We start from the raw sequence: 22745 nt of genomic DNA on the forward strand, positions 1-22745 counted from the left end.
ACCCTGCAGGAATCATCAAGGGAGCCACCAGTAATTACTGTTTTCTTTTCTCCATGCTAATGAGACAGTTGGATGGTTCCCCTTCACCCTCCCTAATTGGAAGGGAGAATCTAAGGCTTTATTATCTGTAACCCACACACCAAAGCTTGGGCCAGACAGTGCTCTGCAACTGAACTGTGTAGATGATGGCTTTCTGTCCCCAGTGAGACCAGAGTTGGAAGAGGACCCACCTTTTTAGAAAGGGCAGACCAGAGTGGCAGGAGGATCTGTCCAAAGTCACAGAAGGAAGTCAGTGAAAGGGCCAGATTCCTACTCCCAGTCAGGGCACTTCCCACAACATCCAGACTTCCTACAGTACAGAATGACTTTCGTGGTGTCCTCAATGTGGAGTCAGGAACTGCAAGCTTCAAGGTCACATCCTGGTTTGGTTTTTTGTTTTGTTTCGTTTTTACAAAGAGAGCGCACCCAAGCACGTGTCTGGAGGTGAGGGCAACAGAGAGGACCACAGGGAGAGAGAGAATCTTTAGCAGGCTCCAAGCCCAGTACAGAGCCAGGCCCAGCACAGAGCCAGACACAGGGCTCAATCTCTCGACCCTGAGGTCATGACGTGAGCAGAAATCAAGAGTAGGATGCTTTATCAACTGAGCCACCCTGGTCCCCCTACCCATAATGGTTTTGAATAGGTATTTAAAAAGCAACACACAATGTTCTTTAGATATAGACTCAGCCCCAAGAATCTCAGTTCTGGGATGGAAAGCTGGAATCTAAGAGATAATGATAATTTTACCCAAAAATTAAAATCGCAAGAAGATGGTCAAAAACAAAAAAACAACTAAACTGAATCCCAGCTAAAATGCACAGGTTTGGGGATCCCTGGGTGGCGCAGCGGTTTGGTGCCTGCCTTTGGCCCAGGGCGCGATCCTGGAGACCCGGGATCGAATCCCATGTCGGGCTCCCGGTGCATAAAGCCTGCTTCTCCCTCTGCCTGTGTCTCTGCCTCTCTCTCTCTCTCTCTCTGTGTGTGTGTGACTATCATAAATAAAAAAAAAAAAAAAATTAAAATAAATAAATAAATAAAATAAAATGCACAGTTTTTTTTTTTTAAAAGATATATGAAGGCTATAGATACCAAAAGGGTAGGATCCAAAGTTAGCCTTAAAAATGAATTTCAGGGGATCCCTGGGTGGCGCAGCGGTTTGGCGCCTGCCTTTGGCCCGGGGCGCGATCCTGGAGACCCGGGATCGAATCCCACATCAGGCTCCCGGTGCATGGAGCCTGCTTCTCCCTCTGCCTGTGTCTCTGCCTCTCTCTCTCTCTCTGTATGACTATCGTAAATAAATAAAAAAATTAAAATAAAAAGAATGTTTAAAAAAAAAAAAAAAATGAATTTCAGGTCTAGTGGCTAAAAGAAGGTCCTGTGGATAGTACACTTGGACCTCAGTCGGCTAGTCCAATCCCCGTATGTCACAGATGAAGAAATTGAATCTAGCACTATTGGGAGCTTAAGAGGAGAGGATGCACAGTGAAGCAGCAGGACTGAAGGATGTTATAGCCTAGAGCTAGTCATGGCCTGCCTAGATAGCCAAGATCAGAAAAAAAAGGAAGACAGAGTCTCTGGGAAAAGGAGCCAGTATTTGAAAAGCTGCCCTGAGAAGAAAATGGCTCAAGTTCTTATACTGGAATAATTTGTAGAATCTAACAAGGCTTTTTTTTTTTTTTTTTTTTTTAGCCTTAATACCATCTCCTGTCAGCCTGTAAAACCTCTTCTCTTTCCTCTCACAGTCTATCCTAGCTCTATCATCTCAGGTAAGGATCAGCAACAACTCCAATCCAGTCCTTGAACTAATTCTGACTCTAGGCAGGAAATATTTAAATCAGTTTTAGCCGCAACCTCTAACCTCTACCCACAGGGCCTGGATATCAATGCTTCCTCCCCATTTGCTACCAGAGTTGACGGTGGGCTCCCTGTAGTATTCCAGGATACTGCCAGTGCTGACCACCAGGCTTCTCCTTTTAGAGGTAACAAAATCTTGTGCTCTATTCTATAATTGGGTCCAAGTCCCTGTCATAACCTCTGCCTTAGTCGCCTAACAACTCTGGCTCTCCTAAGACTAAAGCGTACCTTTGAATCCAAGGCCAGATTTCCCCATCAGTGGCCATTCTGCAGGCCTAAGAACCTGAACTTGAGTTTACTGCCCCCCCCCCCAGCAGGAAAGGTAACATAGTACAATAGAAATAGCCTGCAGACAGACCTGGGGCTGAGCCCTGGCTCTGCCACCCAAACTGGGTAGGCACCGTTACTTAACTGCTCTTGTGTATCCTCTTAGAGCTCCCATCACAGCTTACCTGTCTGTCTCCTCTACCACTCTCCCCTATTGGGAACAAAGCGTATTTGTTTCCCTTTATCCTCAATGAGTCAGTCACTGTCTCCTGAATGATCCTCTAATAAATTCCCACTATCTATAAAAGACAGATAATATCACCTATCTCAGAGCTCTGAGATAAATAGGAAAAAGTCTGTAAATTGCCTGGATGAACACCTTCCTCTACTGTATCATGGATGCTCAGGGCCAAATGTTTGCCCGTACTGAATAGACTTCCCATCCTAGAGACACCATGCCTTGCTGAACCTCTAGGATCACATGGACATGACTTCCACAGCCTTTTCCACTCCAGTAATTAGACTGAGTGCCAGTTCCTGAAGCCTGCGGTAAAAACAGCTAGAGACAGGACTACTACTCTACTCACAGTCAAATGCAGAGAATTTCAAGTAGATCAAATGTGGGAATATACTAATATTCTAAATTGAAAGGAAAAGGGGAACATGGGGGGTTGGGGAGAGCTGTGCTCTGAATCTTAGAGAAGAACTCTCAAATTCCAAGAGGTGACTAAAGCCATTTGTATTGGAGCCTACAAAAGGACCAGAGACACGAAACAAAGGGGCTGAGGTCACACAGTAAGCTTTGAAACCCACGACTGCCATATCCCCATCTAGTGTTTTTTTGTACATCCTACAGGGCAGATGCACAATGTTCGAGGAAAAGGGGAGGCGTATGGGGTTCAGTATAGTGGTAAGGAGCAACTCATAAGGGATGTCAAGTGCTACTTATACAGTTTCTGGCTGGGAGAGGTGATAGAGAAATAAATCCAGTCTTTGGTTTTACAGAGGCCTAATACGCTCTGGAAGCTGAAGGGTAGTTGTTCAATGTGGCTAGAAGAAGTCTAAATGGTTAAGGAAGAAAATGGGTACACAGTGTCCTCAAAGAATGAGCCTCTTGCCCACAATGCCAGCTGCTCTAGGTATCAAAACCTTCTTGTTCACCCATCCCCAACTTCTCAAGACAAACTATGTTCCAGATTGAGGATATTTGTGTTTTCCATTAGAGGGCGCTCAGACTTATAAACTGGAAGTACAAAGTGGCAGAGTAACAGCTCTGCACCATGTGGAATAATCTGAGTCCTTTCTTTGTTCTATTTACTATATTCACCTGAACTTCTGACAAGTGATTTTTCCAAGGTCACAGAGCTAATAAGGACAAATCAGGACTTACTGGCATCCTGTGTACTTTTGTGACCATGGTGACTTTCAGCAAATTTGACCTATATAAAATTTTGAGAGGTAGGCAGGGCTAGAGTCTTTGCTACATCATGCAGTCCCTTCTGCAAAATCTCATTTGATACCTCCAATTCATTTCAGGCTTTAGAGAACTTTCATAATTACCCTCTAACTCAGGCCAGCAAACATTTTCTGTATGGAGCCAGAAAGTATTTTTAGGTTTTGTGGGCTATAGCAGTCTCTGTAGTATTCAGCTTTGCCATTGTAGTATGAAAACACTCATAAAGAAACAAACAAATGTGGCTGTACCCCAGCACAATCTTATGAAGAGAGGCAACAGACTGGATTCAGCCCAGAGGCCATAGTCTGCTGATACCTATTTAACTAATCTATTGTCTCCAATCACCCTGGCTCCCAATCCATCATACACACTCATTAAGACAAGCACTGCACCCTCATAGATTCCCTTTGCCTACAAGATAAAAGTTTTTTTTTTTTTTTAAAGAGAGAGGTTTATTTTTTATTTTTAATTTATTTATGATAGTGAGAGAGAGAGAGAGAGAGAGAGAGGCAGAGACACAGGAAGAGGGAGAAGCAGGCTCCATGCACCGGGAGCCCGACGTGGGATTCGATCCCGGGTCTCCAGGATCGCGCCCTGGGTCAAAGGCAGGCGCCAAACCGCTGCGCCACCCAGGGATCCCCAAGATAAAAGTTTAAACTCTACCTCCACCCTCTACCATATCCTTCCCCTGCATGGTGTATTCCAATCACAGCAGACTGTCACTTGGCAACTTCCTACCTCTCCCCCATGCTATTCCCTGATACCTGCAATGCCTCCAGTGATACCTATTCAGGGACAAGTTCATATGGCAACACCTATGAAAAGTGTTTGCTTGCTTTATATAATTAGTCATATGTACATGGCTGTCCCTCACCCACCAGTGCCTCCCCCACTCCCCCACAACTGTCACCTTCACAAGGGCAAGCACCGTGTCATATTCAATTCCGTATCCCTTGCAGTACCTAACACATCAGCCAGTGTCCACTGACTGAAAAGGCTTGGCTTCTGGGCTGAAAGGTCACCAGAACATGGGGACTTTTATTTCTAACAAAACCATGATATGACTCACAGCATCAACAGAGCCTTCAGTCGGCTGCCTCTTCTCCTGCTACCCCCTCCCATGCCCTGTTGTGTTCCCTGGGACTGGCCAGGTAACTAGTTAAGACCCAGCATTTTACTAGGTGGTTCTAGCCTGTGCTGAGATATGGGAAGAGAAGAGACATCTTATTTTCAGAGCTCCCATCCCTGACCTCAAACTATATCCTTAATAACAGCCATAAACTGATCCCAGACCCATATTTAGCTTTAGATCAGCAGACAGCCTTCTAACAAGCACAGATCCCTCATCCCTGAAGGCAGGGGGTCTTACCCAAGAAAAGGCTCAGGGCATGTAGTCTAACCTCAACTGAAAAGGAAACTCCAAGGTATGTGGTTAAGAATCCCTAGGAGTATGACCTCTGCAAAGGGATCTCCACTGAGATTAAAGGTCCTGGGCAAGCCTATAGCCCACAAGTATGGCTATCTTAGCTTGGGGAAGCTATGAAGCCAAAGACTAAATTGCTGATGGGGGAAAAAAAAAAAACACAACAAACACACAAAGAATTTTTCTCCTAAGCCCCGAACAAAACAACATTCCATCTGGGTACGTGAGCTTGTCAGAGGCATGGGGTACTTAGCATATCTGCCATTCCAGGATTACGGCTGTCAAGTTTTAATTAGGGTAATTAGAGTTAAAAATGTAATTTCATTTCAGGGTATTTTGAACAGATTCCATTAATTTCTTTTTCTTTTTTTTGAAAGAACATAGAACGGAGGGGTGGGCTGAGTTGAACAGAGGATTCTGCCATGGGAGAAGTGAAGCCATGTGCCTGGGCCAGATGAGCTTTCAAACCACTGCCCAGAACCCACAGCATGCACCTCTGCAGGCTCGGTCCAGGCGACAAAGGGCTGCTGCTCTTCAGCTTTCTTCCTCAGTTCCCTCCCAGAAACGAAGATTCAGTCAGCGTCTGCTAATCAATCTACCTCCTTTTCCCCTCCTCCTGCTCCTGTATTACTGCCATTCAGTAGCTACTATTACAGCCCCAAGTCTAGCAGGGACAAGAGCTTAGATGGACATTCTGATTTGCTACAAGTTAGGGACTTTGTTAATGTCTACCCTTTGGTCAGGAGTTCCTAGCCACATTTTTATGCTTTTCTTTGTGCTAATCCCCTAGTCTGGAGTGACCCTCTTTGCCTTGCCTGCCTCAACTCTTTTCCTCTTCCTTCAAGAAGCACAGATCAAAGTTATCCTCCCTAGGAAAGCCCACCACCATGCCTGTAATCCCAGAATTTCTTGCACATGCCTCCACTACTGTGGTTTGTTTCCTTGCTGGACTCTGATGCTGGATTGTGAGGTCTTTCATGGCAGAGAATGGGTCTACATCTGGGAATCTTTAGCACTGGCACAAGCCCTGACACATAGGAAATACTCAACAAATATCTGTTGAATGACCAACCACAGGGGGAATTTGACCACAACTGGTAGCTGAGCATGTTAAGCCCTCAGCTACTACAATGCCTAGAAATATCCAGTCATGAATCCCTTCCCCCTCCTTGCACATGGCCAGTTCAGAAACCTGACTCTGCACTCCTTGAAGGAGGAAGTTCTCCCATTGATCCCAAATGATGATTGATCTCTCCCATTAGAGACTGCTCATTCCTTAGGGACTGTGGAAAGGAGATGAGAAAGCAAAAGCAAGCAGAGCATCCCCCCCCCCAATACTCCTCATCAATGATTTTCAAGAATCTCCTTTAGTATTTGAAGGGCTCTAGGGGGAGACGGCCTGAGATCCAGTTCAATCTGTAAGAAGATAAGGTTGGGATGCCTGGGTGGCTCAGTGGTTGAGCATCTGCCTTTGGCTCAGATCATGATCCCGGAGTCCTGGGATTGGGTCCTGCATCAGGCTCCCCGCAGGGAGACTGCTTCTCCCTCTGCCTGTGTTTTTTCCCTTCTCTAGGTCTCTCATGAATAAATACATAAAATCAAGAAAGGAAAGAAGGAAAGAAGGAAAGAAGGAAAGAAAGAAAGAAAGAAAGAAAGAAAAGGAAGGGAGGGAGGCCGGGCGGGCTCTGGTAGAAAACGGTTCATCAGCTTAGAATCTCTATTGCAAATGCTCAGAAATGTTATACTGTAGTACAATAAAGAACATGCTATGTGACACAAGGATAGCCAACTCGTTTCGCTTTTCTGAGCTTTAGTTTCCTCTTCAAACCCATCCCAGTAGGTTATTAGGAGGAATAAACAAACAAAAGGGCTTTAAATCAGCATTTAACACTTAGGTATTTAATAAGTGATTTTTCCATCTGAAGAGGACACCTGTACTATGTACCTAGCATCATATTATATGTAGGTTTATAGATAGAGGTGAGGAAAACATATCAAAGGGAGTACAAGTTAACCATTTCTCAGTCTGCTCAGGGCAGCCCTGCCTGCTGTTCCCAGGGGAAGAGCGCTATTCCAGCAAAACCATTGTGTTGACAAGTGTAACCAGAGCCACTTAATGGTAATCAGATTCTCCCTAGTTAGGAGCACCCCTCTAGCCTCCTCCCAGTCTCCCCAGGCCTGGCTGCAGGCCCATTATCGATCCATTTCTAATTAGGACCTGTGTCAGTGCTTCTGACAAAAGGTCAGGCCTAGGCTGCCTCTGCTGGTTTCTGGCCAAAGCATGAAATGCTCTGCCCAGGGCAGACCCAGAGAACCAATACTTAGTTGAAAAGGATACCAGACTAAACTCATCATAAAGCAGTACAAAATTTTAGAGCTGAAAGGGTCCTTTACAAGCATGAGCTTTGTTATAAGTGAGAAAGCTGAAGTCCAAAAAAGATAATTTGTCCAAGGTGGTACAAAAAAAGATAATGCAGAACTTGCTTCTATTTCTTTCTTCTTGATAACTGCTTCCCAATCTGGATACACAACGGAAGGACTCTGGGAACTTGTTAAAATAAGTTTTTGGGATCCCTGGGTGGTTCAGCGGTTTAGCACCTGCCTTCGGCCCAGGGTGTGATCCTGGAGTCTCGGGATGGAGAGTCTCACATCAGGCTCCCTGCATGGAACCTGCTTCTTCCTCTGCCTGTGTCTCTGCCATTCTCTCTCTCTCTCTCATGAATAAATAAATAAAATCTTAAAAAAAAAAAAAAAAAGAGAGATACAGTTTTCTAGATTGCCTGAGTGGTTCAGTCAGTTAAGCATCTGCCTTTGGCTCAGGTCATCATATCAAGTCCTGGGATTGAGCCCCATATTGGGCTCCCTGCTCAGCAGGGAGCCTGCTTCTCCCTCTCCCAACTTGTGCTTGTTCTCTCTAGTACTCTCTCTCTCAAATAAACAAATAAAATCTTAAAAAAAAAAAAAAAGTAAACCCTGAAATCACAGGACCAGTTTGCACCTAGGTTCAAATCCACCTTGGGTCATAATAGTGCAATTTAGAAGCAACCCTCTATTGTCTGTCTGACCCAGCTTTCCCCCACCCCAAACATGACAAAGTTATTTTAGGGGCCTCAGAGGTATCTGTCATAAACAGTTCAGACTTCCTACGGTCCACTAGCATGTCTGTCAGCAAAGACATTTCCTTTCAAAACTAGTTTGAAACTAAAATGTCTCTTATGCAGAGTAGAAACACCCAAGGAGGGGATATGTAGGGGATAATGGGAGATGCTGTGGTACTGAGTGAGAGACATGGGGTGTGGGAAGATGGATCTGTGTATAGGGGAGGACTTGTGTAGATATGTAAGGAAGTAGACAGTGGGGTCTGTAAGGCTTGCAGATATTGTCATAACACATACAATTCTGATACAATTCTGAGTATCTGGTTAGAAAATAATAGGACAGGGAGTATAGGAGGATAAATGTGTGGGTACATGGCAGGAGGAGCAAGTAGATAACTTGAAGGTGTAAGGGAGATAATACGGATGTGGATGGAAGAGAAGCAATATGTGCACCTTTGTGACTGAATTTTGTGTCTATGTATTGCAAAGCATATGAACTTATAGGAACAGGAGGGAATGTGTGTGGCCTAGATACTTATATGCATGAGAAAACAGATCCATGAGCGTATCTGACTCATCCAGCCCTAGCTTTGCCTGAAGGCTCATACCACTCAAGGGCAGGCCTGTCTGCAGAAATTTCTCATTAAAATTGACATTATAAAAATAAATAAATAAACAAACAAACAAATAAATAAAATTGACATTATGACAACTAAAAAAAAGAAAAGAAAAATGGTAACAACACCCCCAGCATCGTGGGAAGTTAAAAAAAAGTCAATGCCAATAAAACATGACAGACACATAAGAAGCAATTATGCCACGATTACTTCTCAGTTTCAAAAGGGGAGGTGTTTATTTGGAGTTAAATATTGTCTAAATGATTCACATCTCAACTCAAAGGACTGGATTTCCTGGGTAACTTGGGGAAGAGGGCAAGAAAGAAGAAAGTAGGTAGAGAAAGAAAGGTAAACAATAAAATTAAAAAGGGGAGGAGGACTGGAAACATAGGAAAGAAAGGGAGAGGGCTGGAAAAAAAAACAAAAATAAAAGGAAAGGAGGTTACAAGAAATAAGGAGAAGGGAAGGAAAGAAGAAAGAAAAAAGGAAGTAAAGAAAGAATTTCCTTTAGGCTGGCCTAGAAACTTAGGATACACTCTAGTAGGAATTCTGGCTAAGGGGATGAGTGGAGTAAGCAGTGGAGCCTGAATTCCATACTTCCTCATTGCTTTTATTCCAACTATACCCTCCATTTAGAATATTCTTCCCACCATATTTGCCAAGTTGAACTTCTAAATCTTCAAGACATATTCAAAGGCTACCAGCTTTTAGAAGCTTCCAAGATTCCTCCCAGTCAGAAGGTAGCTCTCAGGAACTCCCATAAACTTCCACAGAACTTTGTCACATTTGACCTGTAGGACGTAACATTCAATTTTATACCACGGGTTATCAGTACATGTACATTTCCGTTATTCATTCTGCAAGTACTATTTGTGCCAGGACTATTACTGAGGTACAAAAGAAACAGAGATAAGTAGTACACTGTTCCCTGGCTCATAAAATCTCAATTTCATGAATGAGAGCAGTTTTTGGGTGTGATACAACAACGGAGCACAATTATAGAAGCAAAATGTAAAGAAAAATTCTGCGTATGGAGTGATTACAGAAAGGTTCATTGAGAAGATGGCATTTGAAATGATGAAAAAATGAAACAGGAGCTTGTCTGGTAAGGAGGCTGGGAGCTGAGAGCTTTCTACTCAGAGGAACTGCCAAACAACAAAGTCATTCTGAGCTGAGCAGGAGCACAGGGAAACAGTGGGTGTTACCTTGCTGCTGACAGAAGGCAGCAAAGTGACATGGCACCAGACTGCATGAGCCTTGTAGCCAAGCCCAGAGTTTTTATCCTTTCCAACTGGGGTGAGGTGGACCAAAGAGGGAGCAGTTTAAAAACATCTCATCTCCTTATTTAGTTGCCCTACTTAAGAGCAAGTCCCTCAAAAACCCTGGAAACAGGTCCAATCTCAGGCTCTGCCTACTACAGAGGCATTACAAGAATTTCCCACAGAAGAGAAGGGCAACAGAGAAAACCAGAGAATAAAAGGGTGACGGTTGGGGTGGAGGAAAGTGATACACACAAGGGAAGGTAGTAGGGCTCAAGAAGAAAGGAGCTGGAGGGGAGGAAACAGAAGCAGCAGGAAAGTACAAGGAGAAACAGATCATGGCATTGAGGTTCCTTGTTGCTAAGCTGTCCTCTACATTTTTCTAGGTAGAAAAAAATAAGGTCAATCTATGCTAGTGACAGAAATAGACCCTTTGTGCTGAGACTGAGTACATTACTAACACCTCAACACTCACTTTGCTCAAGATGATAGAACTGTGCCAAGAAATGGAGTTTGCCCCAGCTCTACCAACCAACCCAAAGTATGCCAAAACACCTTGCCCTATCCATGCCTTAAGTGTGAGTGAGGCAGGAGCACCAAACAAAGGTCTGGACTTTGAAGTGGGGCCTGCCCAGGACCTCACAAAAGCTCTGCTTCCTTCGCTGGACCTCAATTTCATCTGCAAAACAAGAGGAGTAAAGGTGAGGCTCTTTTAAGGGCTAAGATAGCATATGAGTTTATAGAAGCTGTTTCCCAAAGAGAGTGATATGTAATGTGGGAATTTTCCTAACCTATCAAGGCATAACTTCATTCTTTCCACTCTGAGCTATGGCCACTTTGAAGCCAAGAAATCAGATGCAGAATGGCAGCTGTCCCTGACACCATCATCATCCATATGGCCCTGTCCAAAGTCTAGTTCCTGCCATGCCCAAAGTCTAGGTCACAAACAGATGCTCAGGCCCCAGGATGTGTTTTGTCTGACCCACATAAATTTATTTAAAAACCTCTGAATTGGGGCAGCCCAGGTGGCTTAGCGGTTTAGCACTGCCTTCAGCCCAGGGCCTGATCCTGGAGACCCAGGATCGAGTCGCACATCAGGCTCCCTACAGGGAGCCTGCTTCTCCCTCTGCCTGTGTCTCTGCCTCTCTCTCTCTCTCTCTGTGACTATCCTAAGTAAATAAAAATTAAAAAATAAATAAATAAATAAATAAATAAATAAATAAAAAAGTTAGTTTTCTAGCTTCTCAAAAACATCAGAGTTCTCAGGGCGCCTGGGTGGCTCAGTTAGTGGAGAATCCAACTCTTGGTTTTGGCGCTCATCATGGAAGTCTGTTCTCTTCCTCTGCCCCTCCCCACACATGCACACTACACCCTCCCCAATAAATAAATAAATCTTTACAAAAAAATGTACCAGAGTTCTGGAAACACTAGACCCTCTGCGGTAAAAGTCAAAGGGTCTACTGTAATCCCATAATTTATTTGATGCCTTCTCATTTTATATTTAAAAAATTCATATGTGATTTGAGTAAATTTTTCAATTACTGGTTATAATATCTAAACTAATTCAACTCCAAAAAATCTGAGTACATTGACACTTTAGGAAAATAGGTTTTATACTGTGATTTTACATATCATGCAATATGCAACCATGTGTCCCACCAGTTTGGGAAACTCCAACATACTTTTCGACTCTCAAAAATTACTTAGGTCCTATGGTAAAGCACTGAAAAAACAGTAATTAACAAAATAGACATGGTTCCTGCCTTTATGGAGCTCATGGTCCAGCGGGATATAATGGGGAAAATCCATATAGAATAAGGAGCACAAAAACGCTAAGCTAAGGATCTCAAATAGGGACTTGTCTGTAAAAAGGTTTCATTAGGCTTTTGCTGCTGAAAAGTTCTTTCCAGCTCAAAATTCTACTAGCATCACAAGACCTTAGCCCAATATCCCTTTTGAGTTCCTAACACTTATTAGCTTCCTCCCTTTATCTAGGAAATCATGATCAGTTGTCAAGGGAATTACCATGGTGCTCCACATACAAGATGATGATGTTACAGTAATTACAAAAAGACAAAGGGAACAGGCATGTAGAAGAATCACTCAGAAAAGTCACCTACTTTCAACACACAGGAGCTGCTGCTCACTGCAGCTGGGTGGAAGACCAGGAACTAACTCCTAAGTAAACCAGTTTTTTATTAGATGTCATGGTGTCTTTCACAAGACATGGTTTCTTTCATCTTCCACACACACACACACCCCAAGCTTGTGAGTGTTAGAGACTGCAAAAAATGCTAATTTTATAAGGCCAAGGTTCACTGAACCATCACTAGTATCACAAGGACACCAAAGTTTCTAATAAAATGGAAGATAACTCATCTAGTAGGACTAAGAGCACTGTAACTGTGCAAAGTCCCTTCAATATTACAGAGATCCATAGGCCCAAAAGGACAAAGCAGGTAGCAAAAAGAAATACAGCTGACCAAATGTTTCAAAGAAAAAAGTGCAGGACACCTGGGTGGCTCAGCAGTTGAGCGTCTGCCTTCAGCTCAGGGCCTGATCCCAGGATCCAGGATCGAGTCCCACATCGGGCTCCCTGCGAGGAGCCTGCTTCTCCCTCTGCCTATGTCTCTGCCTCTCTCTGTGTCTCTCATGAATAAATAAATCTTAAAAAAATAAATAAATAAAAGAGCTAGTTTGGTGATAAATAGCAATAGGCACTGGACTTGGATATCACAGAAACAGGAAATGATGAGGGCTTTGACAAACTTGAGAACAAATATGCCCTGTCTAAAGAAGCCAGCCAATTAGATGAACAGAAATGAAGAATGTGATTCTTCAAACACAAGCATTTTGCCAAACTGGGCTGGTAATACAGACTTGCTCAAAGATCAGAATCATATCTCTGTCCCTCAAAGATAGAAAAAAAAAAAGAAAAAAGCCAAGCTACAAGTTTCTTAAACATGGACAGGCCAGTGCACAAGGAGTCACGACATAGGGAGTCCCTGGCAGAGGGCTCAGGGAGTGATGCCTTCTACAAAATAGCTAGCTGGGTGCTATTTCCACTTCTGTGAATAGGAATACTTCCTCAAAAATCCTCCTCCCTCTTCAGGAGAAATCAGTCACCCTCATAGCCCACATGCCAGAACCTCTGATCTCATATAAGGTATCTCCACTATAAGGCAGCCCCAATCTTCCCAGGCTGGGGTCCAACTCAAAACAGAAAAACACTGGTCAAGTCAAACAAAAAATATGGGTGCAGGCCAGACACACCTCAAGGAGCTGCCAGTTTGCAGTCCCTGATCTAGAGGGTAAGATCCTAGCTCTGCACAGTAAGGATTTAGGAGTCCCCCAAGGTTGCATAACTTTTGTCAGAACTGCTTTTCCAAGGAGCTATCCAGGGTCCTAGACCACTTGGCTCCTGAGCTTTAGAACCCATGATTCCACAGCCTTCTTTGGTTCAAAACCATCAAAGGTTCTTTAAAAAAAAAAAAAAAAAAAAAAAGATTTAAAGGTCTTAGGTACTTTAGAAATACAAATGCCCTGAACCCTACCTCTCTGGACTTTTAACTTTATAGTTAGCTGTGGGTCAGACTGGACTCAGTGCCAGCTGTCTGCCACCCAAATTACTACAGACCCAAATCACTGCTCTATATACCACATTCACTTTAATAGCTTGGCTAGCCAGTAAAATGAAAGCTCAGCAGCTTGGTTCTCTTCAAAAGGAGATCCTGAAAACTCTCATCCCTGAACTCTACAACCAGAAGTTCGTTTGCAAAGAAAAGGACAACTACCCCATTATAGTCAGATGTCCTTGGGAGTGAACAGTACAATGCTAAATGTTCTCCCCTGAATCAAGATAGCATTCCCGTGCTTTACTCCATCATTATTCTATCATCTCCAGACTCCTCAGCATTTCCAAAAGGTGCTAATACACCTTTGCCAAACAGAAATGAAAAAAAGACTAGCTGCCCTTGAAATAGTAACTCAATCTAAGGAGGGAAGGTTTATTGCCAGAAGAATTTTGTTTCTTATTTACCAAGTCCCTCAAACTAGATTTATGATCGGGGAGAACACGACAAAAATGGTTTTTAGAAAAGGCACTTGGCAGCAGGGAGAAGCATGGCATGGAAGAGGCCAAGATAGGATGCAGAGAGGCTGGTTAGGAAGCTCTGATAGTCCTGCCATGGCCAAAACAAGCTCCTAATCTGAAACAGGGTATGGTCCTACAGTCCTTAGCTGACTACCTGCTCACTGGAGACAGTCTTATTCATGAGTATCATCCACAGCATCTCGTACCTTGCCATCACATGGTAGGCACTCAAATGGTCATAGACCCATAAACCACCACTCCTGTAGAAGTTCCAGTGTATATATCAAAGAAACTAAGGCCCAGAGAACTTAAAAGTGATCTGCCCAAGGTCACAGAATGGGTGAGTGGTAAAGAGCAAAGAATAAAGGCTTTGGAGGTAAGAAGGTCTGTGTTCACATTCAAGGTTGCTGTGAGGCCTTGGGCAGGTCACTCAACTCAACCCTTTTCAGTCTGTTTTCTCATCTGCAAAATAAGAATACCTACTTTCTGTAGAGTTGCCATGAGGATTAAGACATACTACCCCCTTAGATACAATCACCAATTTACAGGAAATTCAGAACACAGAAAACTCTACAGGAAAAACAATGCTTTTACTTCAACAAATAAAGGTAATAACAACAAATAGAAGTGAAATAATAAATTAAGAGACTTAAAATATGTAAAAACCAATTAAAATGTATGGATCTTATAAAAATCTTAAGACAAATAAACCGTAAAAATAAGATTGTGACATTTAGGAGATAACTGGAAATGTGAACATAATCTGGATTTTGATGGTATTAAGGAATTGTTAAATTTTATAAGGTATGAAAATGGCATTATGGTTCTGTTTGTTTTGTTTTTTAAATAAACTTTACCAGGGTGCCCGGGTGGCTGAGCCCGTTAAGCATCTGCCTTCGACTCAGGTCATGATCCCAGGGTTCTGAGATCAAGTCTCACTTCAGGCTCCCTGCTCAGCAGGAAGCCTGATTCTCCCTCTCCCTCTGTCTTTCCCCCTGTTCATCCTCTCTCTCAAATAAATAAAAATAAAATCTTTTTAAAATAAATAAACTTTACCCCCAATGTAGAGCTGGAATTCACAACTCTGCAATCAAGAGTTACATGCTCTCCTGACTGAGCCAGCCAGGCATCCCTGTGGTTATTTTAAAGTCATCCTGTAGAGACATCTGGGTGGTTCAGTTAGTTAAGTGTCTGCCTTCAGCTCAAATCATGATCCCAGGGTCCTGGAATCAAGCCTCACATCGGACACTCTGCTCATTGGGGCATCTGCTTCTCTCTTTCCCTCTGCAGCTCCTCGTTTGTGCTCTCTCTGCCAAATAATAAAATCTTTAAATAAATAAAGTCATCCCTTAGAAATACATTGTGAAATATTTAAGGGCAAAATAGGACAGTTGAAATTTTCTTCAAAGCACAGGATGAGGTAGGGGTATAAATGAAATATGACTGACTATGACTTGAAGCTGAGTGATGGGTATACATCATGCTTCATTTACTCTGTCTACTTTGTGTCTGTTTTAAAATTTCCATGTTAAAAATAATTGGCTATGTTTCAATCCTGGCAACTCCATTTACTAGCAGTAAGACTGTAGGCATATTCTTAATCTCCTGGTGTCTCAGTTTCCCATTTATATGAAGATTAACAGAATCTACTTCTTAGGGTTGAGGGGAGAATAAATATGATTTTTATGTGTATAGGTAAATTTATATATATATCATTTACGTAACATGTAATATTACATATACATAACATGTAAATGATATAAATTTACACATCTTACATGATTTATAAAGATTTATATACACACAAAAAAAAAAACTTAGCACATAGTAACCTTCAATAAACATCCACTTTAGTAGAACACAAGGTACAAGCATGGTATCTCAACACAGTGAGCACCCAATACATGGCAGCAATTATTAATATGAAACACAGATTTAGGACCTCGTCAGATTTTTTAATCAAATATTCAACTAGTCTCTTCGACAGAAAGCCAAAAAACCAAAAAAAATAAAAAATAAAAAATAAAATAAAAAAATAAAAAAAAAGAAAGCCAAAAAACCCTCTGGTAAATGTCCCCAGTGGCAGCTCTAACATTCCTAGTCTCTCCTGAAAAACACAGGATGACCTGACACAGAATCAGGATCTGACTAATGTTTAACATGGAAGTGCTGCTCTCTGGAAGCAAGCAGGGAGGGCCACCTTATTTCCCCCAACCAGGTAATTTAAGGCACATTTTCTAATATTTGCTGACAGAACAAAGAGATGATCAATGTTCACATCAGCCTTCAAAGCGATTTGGTAAAACTACAGAAAATAAACACCTAGCTAGGACCCACCCAGCAGGATAAAAGCTGACAAAGAAATGGCAATTTTTCTGAGCAAATATACAAGTAATAGATGAGCTCTGAGAGACTACTCTTTAGTTTTGGCATTCCCCTCTCACCCCTCTCCCTTCTCTTAAGAGAAGACAAACTCTCAACATACTTCAAAAGTGTGACTGTTGCTGGATTAATTTATTCCCTGAAATGATGTGATTATAGGCAAAGAGGTCATTCTCATCCTTCTACCCAGTTTAAATACAAATTGGCTTGGGAACAGTAGACTTTTTCCACCTGCTCCAGAAGGCTATGAGAAGGCATTATCCACCCTTTAAGAATGAGACACATCCTCCTCCCTTAGCTCATTAGCAGGAATAGCGATGCCACTCAATTTAGTCACTCATGTGTTTCTGTTCAAGATGTTCCCGTCAGACAGAATGTCCTCTCTCCATCTCTAACAACCTAAAATCTCCTGTGACCATACTTTCTGGGGGGAAAAAAGGGAGAAGAGAGAGAGGCACAACAACTGAGAAGAGCTATCTGGGTGTTGCTTCTGTATAGTCTGGGAGATATCTTCCAGTCACAGAAATATTGGTTCACAATCTAAAAGTACAACCAGACAGTATTAGAAACTAAAATGGTCCCAGATGATATATGGTCACTATCTTTATCGTATAAAACCCAGTGAAATGCTCATGCCTCCATAAATGTTCCCGGAGTACCACATCCCCACAAATGAAGCAATCTCTCCCTCCTCTGAAACCCCATCTATTTACCTCTTTATGATACTGTTACCTGAGAGTTCATATTATGGTTCTTAAAACTCACTTCTGTAACTATGCACCAGCCAGCATGATTTACAATGAAAAATATGGGCAGCCCAGGTGGCGCAGCGATTTAGCCCCACCTGCAGCCCAGGATATGATCCTGGAGACCCGGGATTGAGTCCCCCATGAGGCTCCCTGCATGGAGCCTGCTTCTCCCTCTACCTGTGTCTCTGCCCCTCTCTCTCTCTCATAAATAAATAAAATCTTAAAAATAAAATAAAATGAAAAATATAAACAATGCTAAGTGTTGACACGGAGCAACAGGAATTCTCTCTCATGTACCACTGATGAGAGTGTGATCTGGTATGGTATGCCTCTGAAAACTGTTTGTCAATAATTACTAAAGCTGAACATACGCCTACCCTGTGACTTGAGACTGAAGACACTGCTCCCCCTGAAAAGTTTTTCCTAGTCTTTTGCCTCATCACTGCCCTATCTAAATCCTTCCATCATTTTTTCTCCTGGAGGAAGAGGCTGACTAGAGGCTGACTCAGGCCACTCTTCCTGATCACTCCAAACCAGAGAGGTCTCCTCTTCTATGGAAAACTCTGCCATTTACCTATTAACTGACAAACGGCTTGTGAATTCTCCTATAAACTGCATCATCTGGTTTTATACTGTACTCTTTAACTTTTAGAAATGTTATCTAACTTGCTCACAATGTTATTGTGAGGAATTTAAGATATGGCACTCCATGGGCTCCATAAGTTTGGATGACTGATTTCAGCACTGTCCCCAATCTTAAAGAATAGGCATAGGCAGATTTCCTCTTCTCTAGACCCCATAAGTAATGCTAAATTGTTGGAAGGGTATGCTCAACAGTCCCTCCATTTTCCATTCCTAAGGGCTCTGTGCTGCAAAGTGTTCAAAGAAGGCTAGCACTGACACTGGCAGTGGGCTTCAAGAACCACAATTTAATCACAATTAGTAAGTCACAAGCTGAGCAAATGCCAGAAACCACACCTCAAATAATTTACTTGCAAGCAAAACAGAGAACTATTTTATTTCAAAACTGCATATAAAAAAACTGATATAATAAAACTTAAAATAATTCAATATGAAACTGAATTTTCTTCCTTCCTAAATAAGAAGCTAGACAGTATCAAATCTTTCTGGAAGCCAGCCAGAGAACTGATGTGAGGAGAATAGGGAAAGCACTAAGCAGATGTCTGGACACCCAAACCTGAAGGACAATGTCATCCCCTACCCAAATGTTCTTCACACACTGCATGTGAGATACCTCAGCAATAGAGGATAAAGGGAGGTAAAATAAAAGGCGAGGGGAGGCACACCTGGGTGGTACAGCTGATTAAGGGTCTGACTCGGGGCAGCCCAAGTGGCTCAGCAGTTTAGTGCCGCCTTCAGCCCATGGCCTGATCCTGGGGTCCTGGAATCGAGTCCCACGTTGGGCTCCCTGCGTGGAGCCTGCTTCTCCCTCTGCCTAGGTCTCTGCCTCTCTCTCTCTCTCTGATGAATAAATAAATAAATTAAATTAAATTAAAATAAAGGTCTGACTCTTGGTTTTGGCTCAGGTCATGATCTCAGGGTCCTGGGGATCAAGCCCCAAGTCCTGGCTCTGTGCTCAGCAGGGAGTCTACTTAAGATTTTCTCTCTCTCTCTCCCTCAATCCCTCTCTTAAATAAATCTTTTATATATTTTTTTTTATTTTTTAATTTTTTTTAAGTGGAAGGCAGGAATGCCTGGGTGGCTCGGTAGGTTAAGCAGCCAGCTCTTGATTTTGACTCAGGTCATGATCTCAGGGTCCTGGGATGGAACCCCATGTTGGCCATTTATTTTCTCTCCCTCTGCCCTTCCATCTGCTCATGCTCTCTAAAATAAATAAATCTTAGGCACCTGGGTGGCTAAGTCAGTTAAGCATCTATCTTCGGCTCAGATCATGATCCGGGAGACCTGGGATCAAGCCCCACATCAGGCTCCCCTGGCTCAGTGGGGAACCTACTTCTTCCTTCTCCCTCTGCCCCTTCCACCTGCTTGTGTGCGTGCACACACTTTTCCTTTCTCTTTCTTGTGCTCTCTCTCAAATAAATAAAATATTTTTAAATAAATAAGGGGGATCCTTGGATGGCTCAGCGGTGCCTGCCTTCAGCCCAGGGCATGATCCTGGAGTCCCAGGACCGAGTCCCACATCAGGCTCCCTGCGTGGAACTTACTTTTCCCTCTGCCTGTGTCTGCCTCTCTGTCTCTCATGAATAAATTAAAAATCTTAAAAAAATAAAATAAATTTTTTAAAAAAGCGGAGGCAAAAGTAAAACTAAACACTGGAAGTCAGATATTCAAACAGGTCTCCTTGTGTAGTGAAATATCCATCAATTCTGCTATTTCTCGTCAGAACCCTCAACCTAAATATCTGGGCCAAGGCAGCAGGAGAAAGAAGCAGCTAGGATCTATTGTACTTCTCAGTCTCCTCAAAACTGAAAGTAATTTGAGGGCAGGAATTATGTCCTGCTTGGTTTTTATGTTCTCCATAGAGAGACCACAGCAGGTAGTCCAAATTCCTGGAAATGAATGACTGAACTTTGGGATGGAAAGCACAATCATGTTACAGTAGCTAGGTAACCTACTTAGCATGGTAATTCTACCAAGACCCTAATTTTAGTAAGAGCTTACTTTCACTGGTGTGAAAAATCAATTTAGGGTGAGTTTTTAAGGTCTGAAGAAAAGATAGGCTGTGTTGAACTGATCTAGGCATAGCTATCATTATTATACTGACAACACCGTTCCTCAGTGCCAGCTTACAGCTACCTGGAAGAACAAAGTCCCAAAGCCTTAAAATGGTCTGTTTTAAGCCAGGAACAACATCTGACTTCTCAGTGTAGCATGATCATACTTCCAGAAAGAAACCCAGACCTAGAGAAATAATGAGTTATGAAAATTATTTTTTATATCTACTGCTGAGCTTGCTTTCACTAGCATAAATTATTACAAAGGAAATCAGACAAACAGATCAACAGACACCATGCAAACTATACCTTTAACTAGGCTTAGTAAAAGCCTTAATAAAACAAACAGGAGACTGCTAAATACCAGATAAATGCCTCTGGAATGAAGAAAACCTGGCCAATAATATTAAGCTTATAAGCCTGGCCTTCTAAAGAGAATACTTACTTGGAATAAAGCAAGGATTCTTATCTTGACAAATAAACAGAACTATTCACTCTCTACAGATGGCATTTCAAGGGCCAGGTAACCTCAGCAGAGGTATCTACTTCATAAAGCTAAACCTCTAAGGAAATGCAAATTTCTGGTCTAGTATTTTACCAGCACTAGTACTGTTTGGGCATCTTATAGTGTTTTTAACATTTTCTCTTTATTCTATGATTTTAAACAGTTTGCTACATATTTAAATATAATTTTTTATAGTCTTAGACTCCAAGTTGGTCTACGGGACAAAAACTCTCCAAGTTTATAATGGAACTAGCAGGCATTTTGATAAATTCATCTCACAAGCAATTTTTCAGCAATCTGTCCACTCTAGAATGCAATATCCATCTGTTTATATACCAAAAGGTATCTATGAACCCAGAATTTAACCCTCTGACACACTCTCAAAGCTCTAACAAAGCCCTTTCTCCTTCCAAAGATGAATTCACAAGCCACTTGTGTAAAACTAGGAAGTCACCCTATTAAGAGGTAAAAATATCATTCAAGACTATCTAGTCCAACTCTGTTGTTTTAGAAAGGAAGACTGAGATCCCAGAGAATATCAGGTAATGACAATTTACATGTCTTTGGCAAATATCAAATGCCTATATCCCCCAGAGGAACCACACTGGGCATGTTGGGAGAATGGCAACTTGCACTTCGGTTAGTGGAGCACTCCTGAGCCTGAGCTTCAGAAAAATCCAAGTATTCAACCACAATCAACCCACCCTTACCCCTACACGGAGAGCAGGGGGCAGTGACCTTTTGGGGATATAAAATAGAACCTACTAATAATATTCCACCCTCCCTGCCTCCTCTGATGAGGTAAAGCCTGCTTATTCACATGAAGGCCATTATAAAGTGACAGACACTAAAACTAAAGAAAAAGAAAGGGTTGTAGAAACAGAAGAGATAATAAGGATACTTGGGCAGATGCCTATCTCTAGTTACTCATTTAAGCAGGGAGAAGAAAGTGAATAGAGAAGGACCTCCAAACCGTTTTTATTCCTCTCTGGCTCCGACCCTTTTGGTCTTTTACAAAATTTCAGGAAGGTCTGAGATTATGATGAAATGGGACCAGAGAAGAAAAGGAATTGGCCAAGCCCACAAATTGAGTCAGTAGCAGGAACCAAACTGAAAAATCCTCAGGCTCATGACACGGCTTCCAGTTTATCTCACTGCACCCCCTCTCTCATCCTGACAGTCTAAGAGCTGTACCCCACCTCAGGTCTGAAACTTTCCTCACAGAACCTAGTGGGCAGTTGCAGGTCAGCAGGCAAACATTACTAGTCATCTTCTCCCCGCTCCAGTTATACATTTTTTTAAAGATTTTATTTATTCATGAGCGACAGAGAGAAAGAGAGAGAGAGAGAGAGAGAGAGAGAGAGAGAGAGGCGCAGAGACATAGGCAGAGGGAGAAGCAGGCTCCAGGCAGTGAGCCCGATGTAGGACTTGATCCTGGGTCTCCAGGATCACACCCTGGGCTGCAGGCAGTGCTAAACCGCTGTGCCACCAGGGCTGCCCCAGTTAAACATTTTATACATGAAGCTAAAATTGAAAAAAACTAGGTTTTCAGGTGAAAACCCTATCTCTACCCTTTCCCCATCACTGCCTCAGAAAAAAAGGGGAGGAGAAAGAGGAAAGAAAATGCCTCTCCAAAAGATATACTGTCTAAATCAACATCTAGAATCATAAAATATTATTGCTAGAAAGGACCCTAGTAGCCATGATTTCCTATCATTATTCAGATGAATAAAGCTGGACCTTTGCCACCTGACAATAAGACTAGATAGAGTACAGAGTTCCTGACTCCTGTCCCAACAAAAATCCCTCGTGGTCCTTCCCCATTCTGTTCCATCCTGACCTGCCCCATCTCACCCTGTACCTCCACCACTGTTATCTAAGCTACTGAGATCTGCTGCCTTTCTGGACACAAGTTCCTGAAGCTACATTTTACTTATCTTTGTTTTCCCAGTGTCTAGCAGGTAGTAAACACAGGTGACTTAGGGCCACAGTAACACATGGAGAGAGCAGTACCAAAGGAAGTTGTCTGGAAAAAATGTTAAGTCTTCCTTTAGCTTAATAAAAGTAATCTTCAGGGCTAAGCAGGGCCTGAATATCCAGGATCTAACATTTCTTCCTTTTCTAAACTACTGTTTACATCATCCGGTTTAGCCAGGAATAGTTACCAGATATGTTGTACAATACTGTCCCCCCTCACCCTATGCTTCTACCCCCCAATCCTCTCCATGGAGAACTTGGCTCAATAACTAGAAGGTAAATGAAAGCAGATTTAAGAAGACCCTTCAAGAGAAAACCACCTCGGGATC

The 22745-nt window shown here is 42.4% G+C and overlaps 1 protein-coding gene across 7 annotated transcripts in view; it reads right to left on the reverse strand.

Annotated features, from left to right (window-relative positions):
* Window positions 1-22745, reverse strand: part of RALY (RALY heterogeneous nuclear ribonucleoprotein) — an 84602-nt gene that overhangs the window by 54143 nt on the left and 7714 nt on the right. Inside the window, exon 2 of one of the 7 annotated variants that reach the window (XM_055307380.1) lies at window positions 18546-18720. The exons of the other annotated variants lie outside the window; for them this stretch is intronic. The gene's annotated coding sequence lies outside the window, so the exon portion shown is untranslated. The remainder of the gene's footprint in view (window positions 1-18545; window positions 18721-22745) is intronic. 7 annotated transcript variants of the gene reach the window in all.

Source organism: Nyctereutes procyonoides, unplaced genomic scaffold (genome assembly GCF_905146905.1).
Source record: "Nyctereutes procyonoides isolate TBG_1078 unplaced genomic scaffold, NYPRO_anot_genome, whole genome shotgun sequence".
NCBI lineage: Eukaryota > Metazoa > Chordata > Mammalia > Carnivora > Canidae > Nyctereutes > Nyctereutes procyonoides.